At 32.0% G+C, this 14,972-nt stretch overlaps 4 non-coding genes across 4 annotated transcripts in view; all 4 read left to right on the forward strand.

Annotated features, from left to right (window-relative positions):
* The first annotated feature begins 1,798 nt into the window (after positions 1–1,798).
* Positions 1,799–3,793, forward strand: LOC138914200 (small subunit ribosomal RNA). Its single transcript, XR_011420064.1, has one exon. It is a non-coding gene; the product is annotated as a small subunit ribosomal RNA (ribosomal RNA).
* A 623-nt stretch (positions 3,794–4,416) lies between these two features.
* On the forward strand, positions 4,417–4,595 carry LOC138914198 (5.8S ribosomal RNA). Its single transcript, XR_011420062.1, has one exon. It is a non-coding gene; the product is annotated as a 5.8S ribosomal RNA (ribosomal RNA).
* A 398-nt stretch (positions 4,596–4,993) lies between these two features.
* LOC138914197 (large subunit ribosomal RNA) lies at positions 4,994–8,950 on the forward strand. The gene has a single exon (XR_011420061.1). It is a non-coding gene; the product is annotated as a large subunit ribosomal RNA (ribosomal RNA).
* A 5,888-nt stretch (positions 8,951–14,838) lies between these two features.
* LOC138914201 (small subunit ribosomal RNA) overlaps positions 14,839–14,972 on the forward strand; it is a 1,995-nt gene continuing 1,861 nt past the window's right edge. The window contains exon 1 of the ribosomal RNA XR_011420065.1: positions 14,839–14,972. This exon is cut by the window's right edge and continues 1,861 nt beyond it. This is a non-coding gene — a ribosomal RNA (small subunit ribosomal RNA).

Consider the following 14,972-nt stretch of genomic DNA (forward strand, 5'->3'; position numbering starts at 1 on the left):
TGCCGTATTCATTATATGGATACGGCATATAGATTATATAAATATGACCAAAAAATATTTTATATTGATATGGCAAATAAAGAAATTACTTGAATATGGAAATAAAAGAAGTTATATTGATATGGAAGAAAATAATGAGTCATATAGATATGTTGGCATCAGTACGAAATATGCCCAATTTACATACACCGGGGCCGCAGTACGAAAAATACCCAATATTTAGACGTCGTGGCCAAAAACATATATAGGGAGGCAGTGCTCGCCGACCGGCCGTATTGTTCAAAATTTATGTTTATCATATTATTTTGGCAATGCTATATATAAATGATATCTTATACATATAATTCAATTATAGCGATATGGAAATACCATATTATATGTATAAAGAAAAAAAATGTATAATAAAATATACATTGACATACAAATATGGCTAGTTGTATGGATATGCCGTATTCATTATATGGATACGGCATATAGATTATATGGATATGACCAAAAAATAATTCATAAAGAAATTATATGAATATGGCAGAAATAATTGGTTATATTAATATGATCAAATAATACTTTATATAAAAAAGTGAATATCTTTGGTTGGGTGGCAAAGAGAATTAAATATGCCCGATATATAGACGTCGTGGCCAAAAACTACTATAGGGTGAAGTGCTTGTCTGTTGGTCTATATATATACATATAATATTTTATGTGTACACATTATTATTATAGATAGTTAATATCTATCGTATGGGTGGCAAACGGAATTAAATAATTTCGATATTTAGACGTCGTGGCCAAAAACTACTATAGGATGGTCAGTGGTTGTCCACCAATTAATTATTGAACAAACCATATGAATATCATATGCTGTTGTCAATATAATGTATATCAATAATAATAAAAAATAAGGATGGTACAGTAAGTAGTCCATCTACTATTGAACAAAATATATTATAATATATACTTTTGTTATCAATAGAACAACATATATTAAAATCAAAATATTATCCGTATAAATTTGTTTCTTAAATGAAATTAAGACTTGGCTACGCGGTTAATATTATAAACCCATGATAATAAGGTGAAACAGAGGTCAAGTTTCTATTATATATAGAATAACAAATTGTTTCCGACTTTTATCGTTAATCTTTGGTGGCAGGTATATATGATAATTTATATTAAATTATTATATCCCCTGTCGTTTGGGCACAGAGTATCGCTTGCCGGTACAATGTGTTTACAAAAAGCATTATAATAAAATATAATTGCAATATTAGTGATCAAAATAATTTCATATGCGCTCGGTTTTATATCATATATTACCAGAGAGTTATATGGAAAAGATAAATTTTAAATTTATCATCAAAATGCAAATGATTTAACTCAATATTTATATTGGTTAAACAAAAATTGTACATGTGTGGATACAATAATTATGTATGTTGAACAAAAATGATATTTTAGAATGAAATATGTATATATAATATAATAAAAACTTATAGAAAGAACAATATATATTGAAAATTGTGTTATAAAAAAGTTGTACTTTTTCTTTAACATCAATTATAAACTTGTTATATTAGTGGCGAAACAAGTAAAAATTAAAGAACGTATACGAATGCCATATAAAAATGGCCGTATTCGAATTAAAATAGAATTATTTCACAAAGCAAAAAAAAAAATATTGAATTAAAATCAATATTTAAGAAAAACCGAACATATAAAATGGAAATAAAATCTATTATATTTATATTACTAATTTCTATTCAAAAAATATGAATGAAATATGAACGAAAACATTATTCTGGTTGATCCTGCCAGTAGTTATATGCTTGTCTCAAAGATTAAGCCATGCATGTCTAAGTACACACGAATTAAAAGTGAAACCGCAAAAGGCTCATTATATCAGTTATGGTTCCTTAGATCGTTAACAGTTACTTGGATAACTGTGGTAATTCTAGAGCTAATACATGCAATTAAAACATGAACCTTATGGGACATGTGCTTTTATTAGGCTAAAACCAAGCGATCGCAAGATCGTTATATTGGTTGAACTCTAGATAACATGCAGATCGTATGGTCTTGTACCGACGACAGATCTTTCAAATGTCTGCCCTATCAACTTTTGATGGTAGTATCTAGGACTACCATGGTTGCAACGGGTAACGGGGAATCAGGGTTCGATTCCGGAGAGGGAGCCTGAGAAACGGCTACCACATCTAAGGAAGGCAGCAGGCGCGTAAATTACCCACTCCCAGCTCGGGGAGGTAGTGACGAAAAATAACAATACAGGACTCATATCCGAGGCCCTGTAATTGGAATGAGTACACTTTAAATCCTTTAACAAGGACCAATTGGAGGGCAAGTCTGGTGCCAGCAGCCGCGGTAATTCCAGCTCCAATAGCGTATATTAAAGTTGTTGCGGTTAAAACGTTCGTAGTTGAACTTGTGCTTCATACGGGTAGTACAACTTACAATTGTGGTTAGTACTATACCTTTATGTATGTAAGCGTATTACCGGTGGAGTTCTTATATGTGTTTAAATACTTGTATTTTTTCATATGTTCCTCCTATTTAAAAACCTGCATTAGTGCTCTTAAACGAGTGTTATTGTGGGCCGGTACAATTACTTTGAACAAATTAGAGTGCTTAAAGCAGGCTTCAAATGCCTGAATATTCTGTGCATGGGATAATGAAATAAGACCTCTGTTCTGCTTTCATTGGTTTTCAGATCAAGAGGTAATGATTAATAGAAGCAGTTTGGGGGCATTAGTATTACGACGCGAGAGGTGAAATTCTTGGACCGTCGTAAGACTAACTTAAGCGAAAGCATTTGCCAAAGATGTTTTCATTAATCAAGAACGAAAGTTAGAGGTTCGAAGGCGATCAGATACCGCCCTAGTTCTAACCATAAACGATGCCAGCTAGCAATTGGGTGTAGCTACTTTTATGGCTCTCTCAGTCGCTTCCCGGGAAACCAAAGCTTTTGGGCTCCGGGGGAAGTATGGTTGCAAAGCTGAAACTTAAAGGAATTGACGGAAGGGCACCACCAGGAGTGGAGCCTGCGGCTTAATTTGACTCAACACGGGAAAACTTACCAGGTCCGAACATAAGTGTGTAAGACAGATTGATAGCTCTTTCTCGAATCTATGGGTGGTGGTGCATGGCCGTTCTTAGTTCGTGGAGTGATTTGTCTGGTTAATTCCGATAACGAACGAGACTCAAATATATTAAATAGATATCTTCAGGATTATGGTGTTGAAGCTTATATAGCCTTCATTCATGGTGGCAGTAAAATGTTTATTGTGTTTGAATGTGTTTATATAAGTGGAGCCGTACCTGTTGGTTTGTCCCATTATAAGGACACTAGCTTCTTAAATGGACAAATTGCGTCTAGCAATAATGAGATTGAGCAATAACAGGTCTGTGATGCCCTTAGATGTCCTGGGCTGCACGCGCGCTACAATGAAAGTATCAACGTGTATTTCCTAGACCGAGAGGTCCGGGTAAACCGCTGAACCACTTTCATGCTTGGGATTGTGAACTGAAACTGTTCACATGAACTTGGAATTCCCAGTAAGTGTGAGTCATTAACTCGCATTGATTACGTCCCTGCCCTTTGTACACACCGCCCGTCGCTACTACCGATTGAATTATTTAGTGAGGTCTCCGGACGTGATCACTGTGACGCCTTGTGTGTTACGGTTGTTTCGCAAAAGTTGACCGAACTTGATTATTTAGAGGAAGTAAAAGTCGTAACAAGGTTTCCGTAGGTGAACCTGCGGAAGGATCATTATTGTATAATATCCTTACCGTTAATAAAAAAATTTGTTAATACAAATTTAATACAAATTACCAATATATATATATATATACATAATAATTATAATAATAATTATACCAAAAATATGATCTTAAAAGTAAAAGATCAAATAAATTTCGAACAAGCAAATCGAAATATTGTAATAATATAATATTATTACAAATAAATTAAATAGAAACAAACATAAAATTCGAACAAGCAAATCGAATTATTAATATAATAAAATATATTTTATATATTTATTATAAACTTTTGTGTGTATATGGACCATAATATACACGCGTTGCGAGATGTATTGGCCAACTAATTTGATGATGATCATACATTGGATAATGCAACAACCTAAAATATACAATGTTGTACCTGGTTTCAGGTTAATGTTTTATATAAAATTATCAATATATATTAACAAACAAATGCCATTACAAATAATACTTTGATATATATTGTTTATATAAAACTAAGACATTTCGCAGCATTTATTTTAGGTATATAAATACATTTATTGAAGGAATTGATATATGCCAGTAAAATGGTGTATTTTTAATTTCTTTCAATAAAAACATATTTGACCAAATTTAAAACCAATATTATAAAACTCTAAGCGGTGGATCACTCGGCTCATGGGTCGATGAAGAACGCAGCAAACTGTGCGTCATCGTGTGAACTGCAGGACACATGAACATCGACATTTTGAACGCATATCGCAGTCCATGCTGTTATGTACTTTAATTAATTTTATAGTGCTGCTTGGACTACATATGGTTGAGGGTTGTAAGACTATGCTAATTAAGTTGTTTATACAAATTTTATAATAAAATTTTATAAGCATATGGTATATTATTGGATAAAAATAATTTAATTATTTTATTCATAATATTAACAAATATATGAAAAACATTATCTCACAATAGTCATTAAACTTTGAGAAAAACGAAGAGGAATATTTTCTTTTTCAATCAAATAATACTGAGAAATGTCTAGCATAAAATATTATCTAGAATTGTCTCTTATTAATGATTTGAAATATGAAAAACGTTGACAATATTATTATTCTTCGTTAATTCGTTACAAATAAATGCCATTAATATATATATACGTCAGCTTTAAACGAATTTAATAAAATGTTTTATCATTATATATAAAGAATTAATTGCAAATAAAAGTTATATACAACCTCAACTCATATGGGACTACCCCCTGAATTTAAGCATATTAATTAGGGGAGGAAAAGAAACTAACAAGGATTTTCTTAGTAGCGGCGAGCGAAAAGAAATCAGTTCAGCACTAAGTCACTTTGTCTATATGGCAAATGTGAGATGCAGTGTATGGAGCGTCAATATTCTAGTATGAGAAATTAACGATTTAAGTCCTTCTTAAATGAGGCCATTTACCCATAGAGGGTGCCAGGCCCGTATAACGTTAATGATTACTAGATGATGTTTCCAAAGAGTCGTGTTGCTTGATAGTGCAGCACTAAGTGGGTGGTAAACTCCATCTAAAACTAAATATAACCATGAGACCGATAGTAAACAAGTACCGTGAGGGAAAGTTGAAAAGAACTCTGAATAGAGAGTTAAACAGTACGTGAAACTGCTTAGAGGTTAAGCCCGATGAACCTGAATATCCGTTATGGAAAATTCATCATTAAAATTGTAATATTTAAACAATATTATGATAATAGTGTGCATTTTTTCCATATAAGGACATTGTAATCTATTAGCATACCAAATTTATCATAAAATATAACTTATAGTTTATTCAAATTAAATTGCTTGCATTTTAACACAGAATAAATGTTATTAATTTGATAAAGTGCTGATAGATTTATATGAATACAGTGCGTTAATTTTTCGGAATTATATAATGGCATGATTATCATTGATTTTTGTGTTTATTATATGCACTTGTAGGATTAACAATGCGAAAGATTCAGGATACCTTCGGGACCCGTCTTGAAACACGGACCAAGGAGTCTAACATATGTGCAAGTTATTGGGATATAAACCTAATAGCGTAATTAACTTGACTAATAATGGGATTAGTTTTTTAACTATTTATAGCTAATTAACACAATCCCGGGGCGTTCTATATAGTTATGTATAATGATATTTATATTATTTATGCCTCTAACTGGAACGTACCTTGAGCATATATGCTGTGACCCGAAAGATGGTGAACTATACTTGATCAGGTTGAAGTCAGGGGAAACCCTGATGGAAGACCGAAACAGTTCTGACGTGCAAATCGATTGTCAGAATTGAGTATAGGGGCGAAAGACCAATCGAACCATCTAGTAGCTGGTTCCTTCCGAAGTTTCCCTCAGGATAGCTGGTGCATTTTAATATTATATAAAATAATCTTATCTGGTAAAGCGAATGATTAGAGGCCTTAGGGTCGAAACGATCTTAACCTATTCTCAAACTTTAAATGGGTAAGAACCTTAACTTTCTTGATATGAAGTTTAAGGTTATGATATAATGTGCCCAGTGGGCCACTTTTGGTAAGCAGAACTGGCGCTGTGGGATGAACCAAACGTAATGTTACGGTGCCCAAATTAACAACTCATGCAGATACCATGAAAGGCGTTGGTTGCTTAAAACAGCAGGACGGTGATCATGGAAGTCGAAATCCGCTAAGGAGTGTGTAACAACTCACCTGCCGAAGCAACTAGCCCTTAAAATGGATGGCGCTTAAGTTGTATACCTATACATTACCGCTAAAGTAGATGATTTATATTACTTGTGATATAAATTTTGAAACTTTAGTGAGTAGGAAGGTACAATGGTATGCGTAGAAGTGTTTGGCGTAAGCCTGCATGGAGCTGCCATTGGTACAGATCTTGGTGGTAGTAGCAAATAATCGAATGAGACCTTGGAGGACTGAAGTGGAGAAGGGTTTCGTGTGAACAGTGGTTGATCACGAGTTAGTCGGTCCTAAGTTCAAGGCGAAAGCCGAAAATTTTCAAGTAAAACCAAAAACGCAATATATACAAATCAAGCTAATATAATATACTTGAATAATTTTGAACGAAAGGGAATACGGTTCCAATTCCGTAACCTGTTGAGTATCCGTTTGTTATTAAATATGGGCCTCGTGCTCATCCTGGCAACAGGAACGACCATAAAGAAGCCGTCGAGAGATATCGGAAGAGTTTTCTTTTCTGTTTTATAGCCGTACTACCATGGAAGTCTTTCGCAGAGAGATATGGTAGATGGGCTAGAAGAGCATGACATATACTGTTGTGTCGATATTTTCTCCTCGGACCTTGAAAATTTATGGTGGGGACACGCAAACTTCTCAACAGGCCGTACCAATATCCGCAGCTGGTCTCCAAGGTGAAGAGTCTCTAGTCGATAGAATAATGTAGGTAAGGGAAGTCGGCAAATTAGATCCGTAACTTCGGGATAAGGATTGGCTCTGAAGATTGAGATAGTCGGGCTTGATTGGGAAACAATAACATGGTTTATGTGCTCGTTCTGGGTAAATAGAGTTTCTAGCATTTATGTTAGTTACTTGTTCCCCGGATAGTTAGTTACGTAGCCAATTGTGGAACTTTCTTGCTAAAATTTTTAAGAATACTAATTGGGTCAAACCAATTAGTTCTTATTAATTATAACGATTATCAATTAACAATCAATTCAGAACTGGCACGGACTTGGGGAATCCGACTGTCTAATTAAAACAAAGCATTGTGATGGCCCTAGCGGGTGTTGACACAATGTGATTTCTGCCCAGTGCTCTGAATGTCAAAGTGAAGAAATTCAAGTAAGCGCGGGTCAACGGCGGGAGTAACTATGACTCTCTTAAGGTAGCCAAATGCCTCGTCATCTAATTAGTGACGCGCATGAATGGATTAACGAGATTCCTACTGTCCCTATCTACTATCTAGCGAAACCACAGCCAAGGGAACGGGCTTGGAATAATTAGCGGGGAAAGAAGACCCTTTTGAGCTTGACTCTAATCTGGCAGTGTAAGGAGACATAAGAGGTGTAGAATAAGTGGGAGATATTAGACTTCGGTTTGGTATCGTCAATGAAATACCACTACTCTTATTGTTTCCTTACTTACTTGATTAAATGGAACGTGTATCATTTCCTAGCCATTATACGGATATATTTATTATATCTTATGGTATTGGGTTTTGATGCAAGCTTCTTGATCAAAGTATCACGAGTTTGTTATATAATCGCAAACAAATTCTTTAATAAAACGGTGCATTTATGTATTTTTGATTTGAAAATTTGGTATAACTCCAATTACTCAGGTATGATCCAATTCAAGGACATTGCCAGGTAGGGAGTTTGACTGGGGCGGTACATCTCTCAAATAATAACGGAGGTGTCCCAAGGCCAGCTCAGTGCGGACAGAAACCACACATAGAGCAAAAGGGCAAATGCTGACTTGATCTCGGTGTTCAGTACACACAGGGACAGCAAAAGCTCGGCCTATCGATCCTTTTGGTTTAAAGAGTTTTTAACAAGAGGTGTCAGAAAAGTTACCATAGGGATAACTGGCTTGTGGCGGCCAAGCGTTCATAGCGACGTCGCTTTTTGATCCTTCGATGTCGGCTCTTCCTATCATTGTGAAGCAAAATTCACCAAGCGTTGGATTGTTCACCCATGCAAGGGAACGTGAGCTGGGTTTAGACCGTCGTGAGACAGGTTAGTTTTACCCTACTAATGACAAAACGTTGTTGCGACAGCATTCCTGCGTAGTACGAGAGGAACCGCAGGTACGGACCAATGGCACAATACTTGTTCGAGCGAACAGTGGTATGACGCTACGTCCGTTGGATTATGCCTGAACGCCTCTAAGGTCGTATCCGTGCTGGACTGCAATGATAAATAAGGGGCAATTTGCATTGTATGGCTTCTAAACCATTTAAAGTTTATAATTTACTTTATAAACGACAATGGATGTGATGCCAATGTAATTTGTAACATAGTAAATTGGGAGGATCTTCGATCACCTGATGCCGCGCTAGTTACATATAAAAGCATTATTTAATACAATGACAAAGCCTAGAATCAATTGTAAACGACTTTTGTAACAGGCAAGGTGTTGTAAGTGGTTGAGCAGCTGCCATACTGCGATCCACTGAAGCTTATCCTTTGCTTGATGATTCGATAATAAACATAAATTTAATTGTGTTTATTTTGTTTGGCTTTTTTAAGTCAGAATATATATATATATATATAAAATATATATATATAAAATAATAATTATATTTAAATAAATTTTATTTAAATATATTTAACAATGGTAGCCATATGTATCGTCATCCTATTAGTGACGCGTATAAAAATATTCTAAGTCCGAACATGCAAATAAGAGACATATGCAAGTATATGTACTTCTTAAGGTAGCCAACTGAATCGTCATCCTATTAGTGACGTGTATACAAATATTCTAAGTCCGAACATACAAGTAAGAGACATATGCAAGTATATGTATGTACCTCTTAAGGTAGCCAACTGAATCGTCATCCTATTAGTGACGCGTATACAAATATTCTAAGTCCGAACATGCAAATAAGAGACATATGCAAGTATATGTACCTCTTAAGGTAGCCAACTGAATCGTCATCCTATTAGTGACGCGTATAAAAATATTCTAAGTCCGAACATGCAAATAAGAGACATATGCAAGTATATGTACCTCTTAAGGTAGCCAACTGAATCGTCATCCTATTAGTGACGTGTATAAAAATATTCTAAGTCCGAACATACAAGTAAGAGACATATGCAAGTATATGTACCTCTTAAGGTAGCCAACTGAATCGTCATCCTATTAGTGACGTGTATAAAAATATTCTAAGTCCGAACATGCAAGTAAGAGACATATGCAAGTCAATGTTCCTCTTAAAATAGATGATTGAATCGTCATCCTATTAGTGACGTGTATAAAAATATTCCAAGTCCAAACATGAGTTATATGGATATGAAAATAATATTAAGTTCTAGTATGGATATGAAAAAAATGAGTTATATGGATATGGGAAAAATAACAAGTTCTAGTATGGATATGAAAAAAATGAGTTATGTGGATATGGGAAAAATAATAATTTCTAGTATGGATATGAAAAAAAAATGAGTTATATGGATATGGAAAAGAATACAGAGTTCTAGTATGGATATGGAAAAATGAGTTATATGAATATGGGAAAAATGATAAGTTCTAGTATGGATATGAAAAAATATTGAGTTATATGGATATTAAAGAAATAATAAGTTCTAGTATGGATATGGAATAAAATGAGTTATATAGATATGGCAAAAAATTTAATGTTCTAGTATGGATATGAAAAAAATTAGTTATATGAATATGGGAAAATTTATAAGTTCTAGTATGGATATGGGAAAAATAATAAGTTCTAGTATGGATATAAAAAAATATTGAGTTATATGGATATTAAAGAAATAATAAGTTCTAGTATGGATATGGAAAAAAATTAGTTATATTGATATGCTAAATAATGAGTTATATGCATATGGGAAAAATACTAAGTTGTAGTATGGATATGGGAAGAATACTGAGTTCTAGTATGGATATGGGAAAAATAATCAGTTCTAGTATGGATATGAAAAAATATTGAGTTTTATGGATATTGAAGAGATAATAAGCTCTAGTATGGATATGGAAAAAATTAATTATATTGTAATAGTAAATAATAAGTTATATGGATATAGGAAGAAAATTAGGTTCTAGTATGGATATGAAAAAAATTAGTTCTATGGATATGGGAAAAATAAAAAGTTCTGGTATGGATATGGAAAAATATTAAGTTATATGGATATTTAAGAAATAATAAGTTCTAGTATGGATATGGAATAAAATGAGTTGTAGAGATATGGCAAAAATATAATGTTCTAGTATGGATATGAAAAAAATTAGTTATATGAATATGGGAAAATTTATAAGTTCTAGTATGGATATGGGAAAAAGAATAAGTTCTAGTATGGATATGAAAAAATATTGAGTTATATGAATATTAAAGAAATAATAAGTTCTAGTATGAATATGGAAAAATATTATTTATATTGATATGGTAAATAATGATTTATATGGATATGGGATAAATACTAAATTCTAGTGTGGATATGGATAATTATATAGATATAGAACAAAAAATAAGTTATATGGATATGGTGGCATCAGTACGAAATATGCCCAATTTACATACACCGGAGCCGCAGTACGATAAATACCCAATATTTAGACGTCGTGGCCAAAAACATATATAGGGAGGCAGTGCTCGCCGACCGGCCGTATTGTTCAAAATTTATGTTTATCATATTATTTTGGCAATGCTATATATAAATGATATCTTATACATATAATTCAATTATAGCGATATGGAAATACCATATTATATGTATAAAGAAAAAAATGTATAATAAAATATACATTGACATACAAATATGGCTAGTTGTATGGATATGCCGTATTCATTATATGGATACGGCATATAGATTATATAAATATGACCAAAAAATATTTTATATTGATATGGCAAATAAAGAAATTACTTGAATATGGAAATAAAAGAAGTTATATTGATATGGAAGAAAATAATGAGTCATATAGATATGTTGGCATCAGTACGAAATATGCCCAAATTACCAACACCGGGGCCGCAGTACGAAAAATACCCAATATTTAGACGTCGTGGCCAAAAACATATATAGGGAGGCAGTGCTCGCCGACCGGCCGTATTGTTCAAAATTTATGTTTATCATATTATTTTGGCAATGCTATATATAAATGATATCTTATACATATAATTCAATTATAGCAATATGGAAATACCATATTATATGTATAAAGAAAAAAAATGTATAATAAAATATACATTGACATACAAATATGGCTAGTTGTATGGATATGCCGTATTCATTATATGGATACGGCATATAGATTATATAAATATGACCAAAAAATATTTTATATTGATATGGCAAATAAAGAAATTACTTGAATATGGAAATAAAAGAAGTTATATTGATATGGAAGAAAATAATGAGTCATATAGATATGTTGGCATCAGTACGAAATATGCCCAATTTACATATACCGGGGCCGCAGTACGAAAAATACCCAATATTTAGACGTCGTGGCCAAAAACATATATAGGGAGGCAGTGCTCGCCGACCGGCCGTATTGTTCAAAATTTATGTTTATCATATTATTTTGGCAATGCTATATATAAATGATATCTTATACATATAATTCAATTATAGCGATATGGAAATACCATATTATATGTATAAAGAAAAAAAATGTATAATAAAATATACATTGACATACAAATATGGCTAGTTGTATGGATATGCCGTATTCATTATATGGATACGGCATATAGATTATATAAATATGACCAAAAAATATTTTATATTGATATGGCAAATAAAGAAATTACTTGAATATGGAAATAAAAGAAGTTATATTGATATGGAAGAAAATAATGAGTCATATAAATATGTTGGCATCAGTACGAAATATGCCCAATTTACATACACCGGGGCCGCAGTACGAAAAATACCCAATATTTAGACGTCGTGGCCAAAAACATATATAGGGAGGCAGTGCTCGCCGACCGGCCGTATTGTTCAAAATTTATGTTTATCATATTATTTTGGCAATGCTATATATAAATGATATCTTATACATATAATTCAATTATAGCGATATGGAAATACCATATTATATGTATAAAGAAAAAAAATGTATAATAAAATATACATTGACATACAAATATGGCTAGTTGTATGGATATGCCGTATTCATTATATGGATACGGCATATAGATTATATACATATGACCAAAAAATATTTTATATTGATATGGCAAATAAAGAAATTACTTGAATATGGAAATAAAAGAAGTTATATTGATATGGAAGAAAATAATGAGTCATATAGATATGTTGGCATCAGTACGAAATATGCCCAATTTACATACACCGGGGCCGCAGTACGAAAATACCCAATATTTAGACGTCGTGGCCAAAAACATATATAGGGAGGCAGTGCTCGCCGACCGGCCGTATTGTTCAAAATTTATGTTTATCATATTATTTTGGCAATGCTATATATAAATGATATCTTATACATATAATTCAATTATAGCGATATGGAAATACCATATTATATGTATAAAGAAAAAAAATGTATAATAAAATATACATTGACATACAAATATGGCTAGTTGTATGGATATGCCGTATTCATTATATGGATACGGCATATAGATTATATAAATATGACCAAAAATATTTTATATTGAGATGGCAAATAAAGAAATTACTTGAATATGGAAATAAAAGAAGTTATATTGATATGGAAGAAAATAATGAGTCATATAGATATGTTGGCATCAGTACGAAATATGCCCAATTTACATACACCGGGGCCGCAGTACGAAAAATACCCAATATTTAGACGTCGTGGCCAAAAACATATATAGGGAGGCAGTGCTCGCCGACCGGCCGTATTGTTCAAAATTTATGTTTATCATATTATTTTGGCAATGCTATATATAAATGATATCTTATACATATAATTCAATTATAGCGATATGGAAATACCATATTATATGTATAAAGAAAAAAAATGTATAATAAAATATACATTGACATACAAATATGGCTAGTTGTATGGATATGCCGTATTCATTATATGGATACGGCATATAGATTATATGGATATGACCAAAAAATAATTCATAAAGAAATTATATGAATATGGCAGAAATAATTGGTTATATTAATATGATCAAATAATACTTTATATAAAAAAGTGAATATCTTTGGTTGGGTGGCAAAGAGAATTAAATATGCCCGATATATAGACGTCGTGGCCAAAAACTACTATAGGGTGAAGTGCTTGTCTGTTGGTCTATATATATACATATAATATTTTATGCGTACACATTATTATTATAGATAGTTAATATCTATCGTATGGGTGGCAAACGGAATTAAATAATTTCGATATTTAGACGTCGTGGCCAAAAACTACTATAGGATGGTCAGTGGTTGTCCACCAATTAATTATTGAACAAACCATATGAATATCATATGCTGTTGTCAATATAATGTATATCAATAATAATAAAAAATAAGGATGGTACAGTAAGTAGTCCATCTACTATTGAACAAAATATATTATAATATATACTTTTGTTATCAATAGAACAACATATATTAAAATCAAAATATTATCCGTATAAATTTGTTTCTTAAATGAAATTAAGACTTGGCTACGCGGTTAATATTATAAACCCATGATAATAAGGTGAAACAGAGGTCAAGTTTCTATTATATATAGAATAACAAATTGTTTCCGACTTTTATCGTTAATCTTTGGTGGCAGGTATATATGATAATTTATATTAAATTATTATATCCCCTGTCGTTTGGGCACAGAGTATCGCTTGCCGGTACAATGTGTTTACAAAAAGCATTATAATAAAATATAATTGCAATATTAGTGATCAAAATAATTTCATATGCGCTCGGTTTTATATCATATATTACCAGAGAGTTATATGGAAAAGATAAATTTTAAATTTATCATCAAAATGCAAATGATTTAACTCAATATTTATATTGGTTAAACAAAAATTGTACATGTGTGGATACAATAATTATGTATGTTGAACAAAAATGATATTTTAGAATGAAATATGTATATATAATATAATAAAAACTTATAGAAAGAACAATATATATTGAAAATTGTGTTATAAAAAAGTTGTACTTTTTCTTTAACATCAATTATAAACTTGTTATATTAGTGGCGAAACAAGTAAAAATTAAAGAACGTATACGAATGCCATATAAAAATGGCCGTATTCGAATTAAAATAGAATTATTTCACAAAGCAAAAAAAAAATATTGAATTAAAATCAATATTTAAGAAAAACCGAACATATAAAATGGAAATAAAATCTATTATATTTATATTACTAATTTCTATTCAAAAAATATGAATGAAATATGAACGAAAACATTATTCTGGTTGATCCTGCCAGTAGTTATATGCTTGTCTCAAAGATTAAGCCATGCATGTCTAAGTACACACGAATTAAAAGTGAAACCGCAAAAGGCTCATTATATCAGTTATGGTTCCTTAGATCGTTAACAGT

This window comes from Drosophila takahashii, unplaced genomic scaffold (assembly GCF_030179915.1).
Source record: "Drosophila takahashii strain IR98-3 E-12201 unplaced genomic scaffold, DtakHiC1v2 scaffold_14, whole genome shotgun sequence".
In the NCBI taxonomy this organism is placed as follows: Eukaryota; Metazoa; Arthropoda; class Insecta; order Diptera; family Drosophilidae; genus Drosophila; species Drosophila takahashii.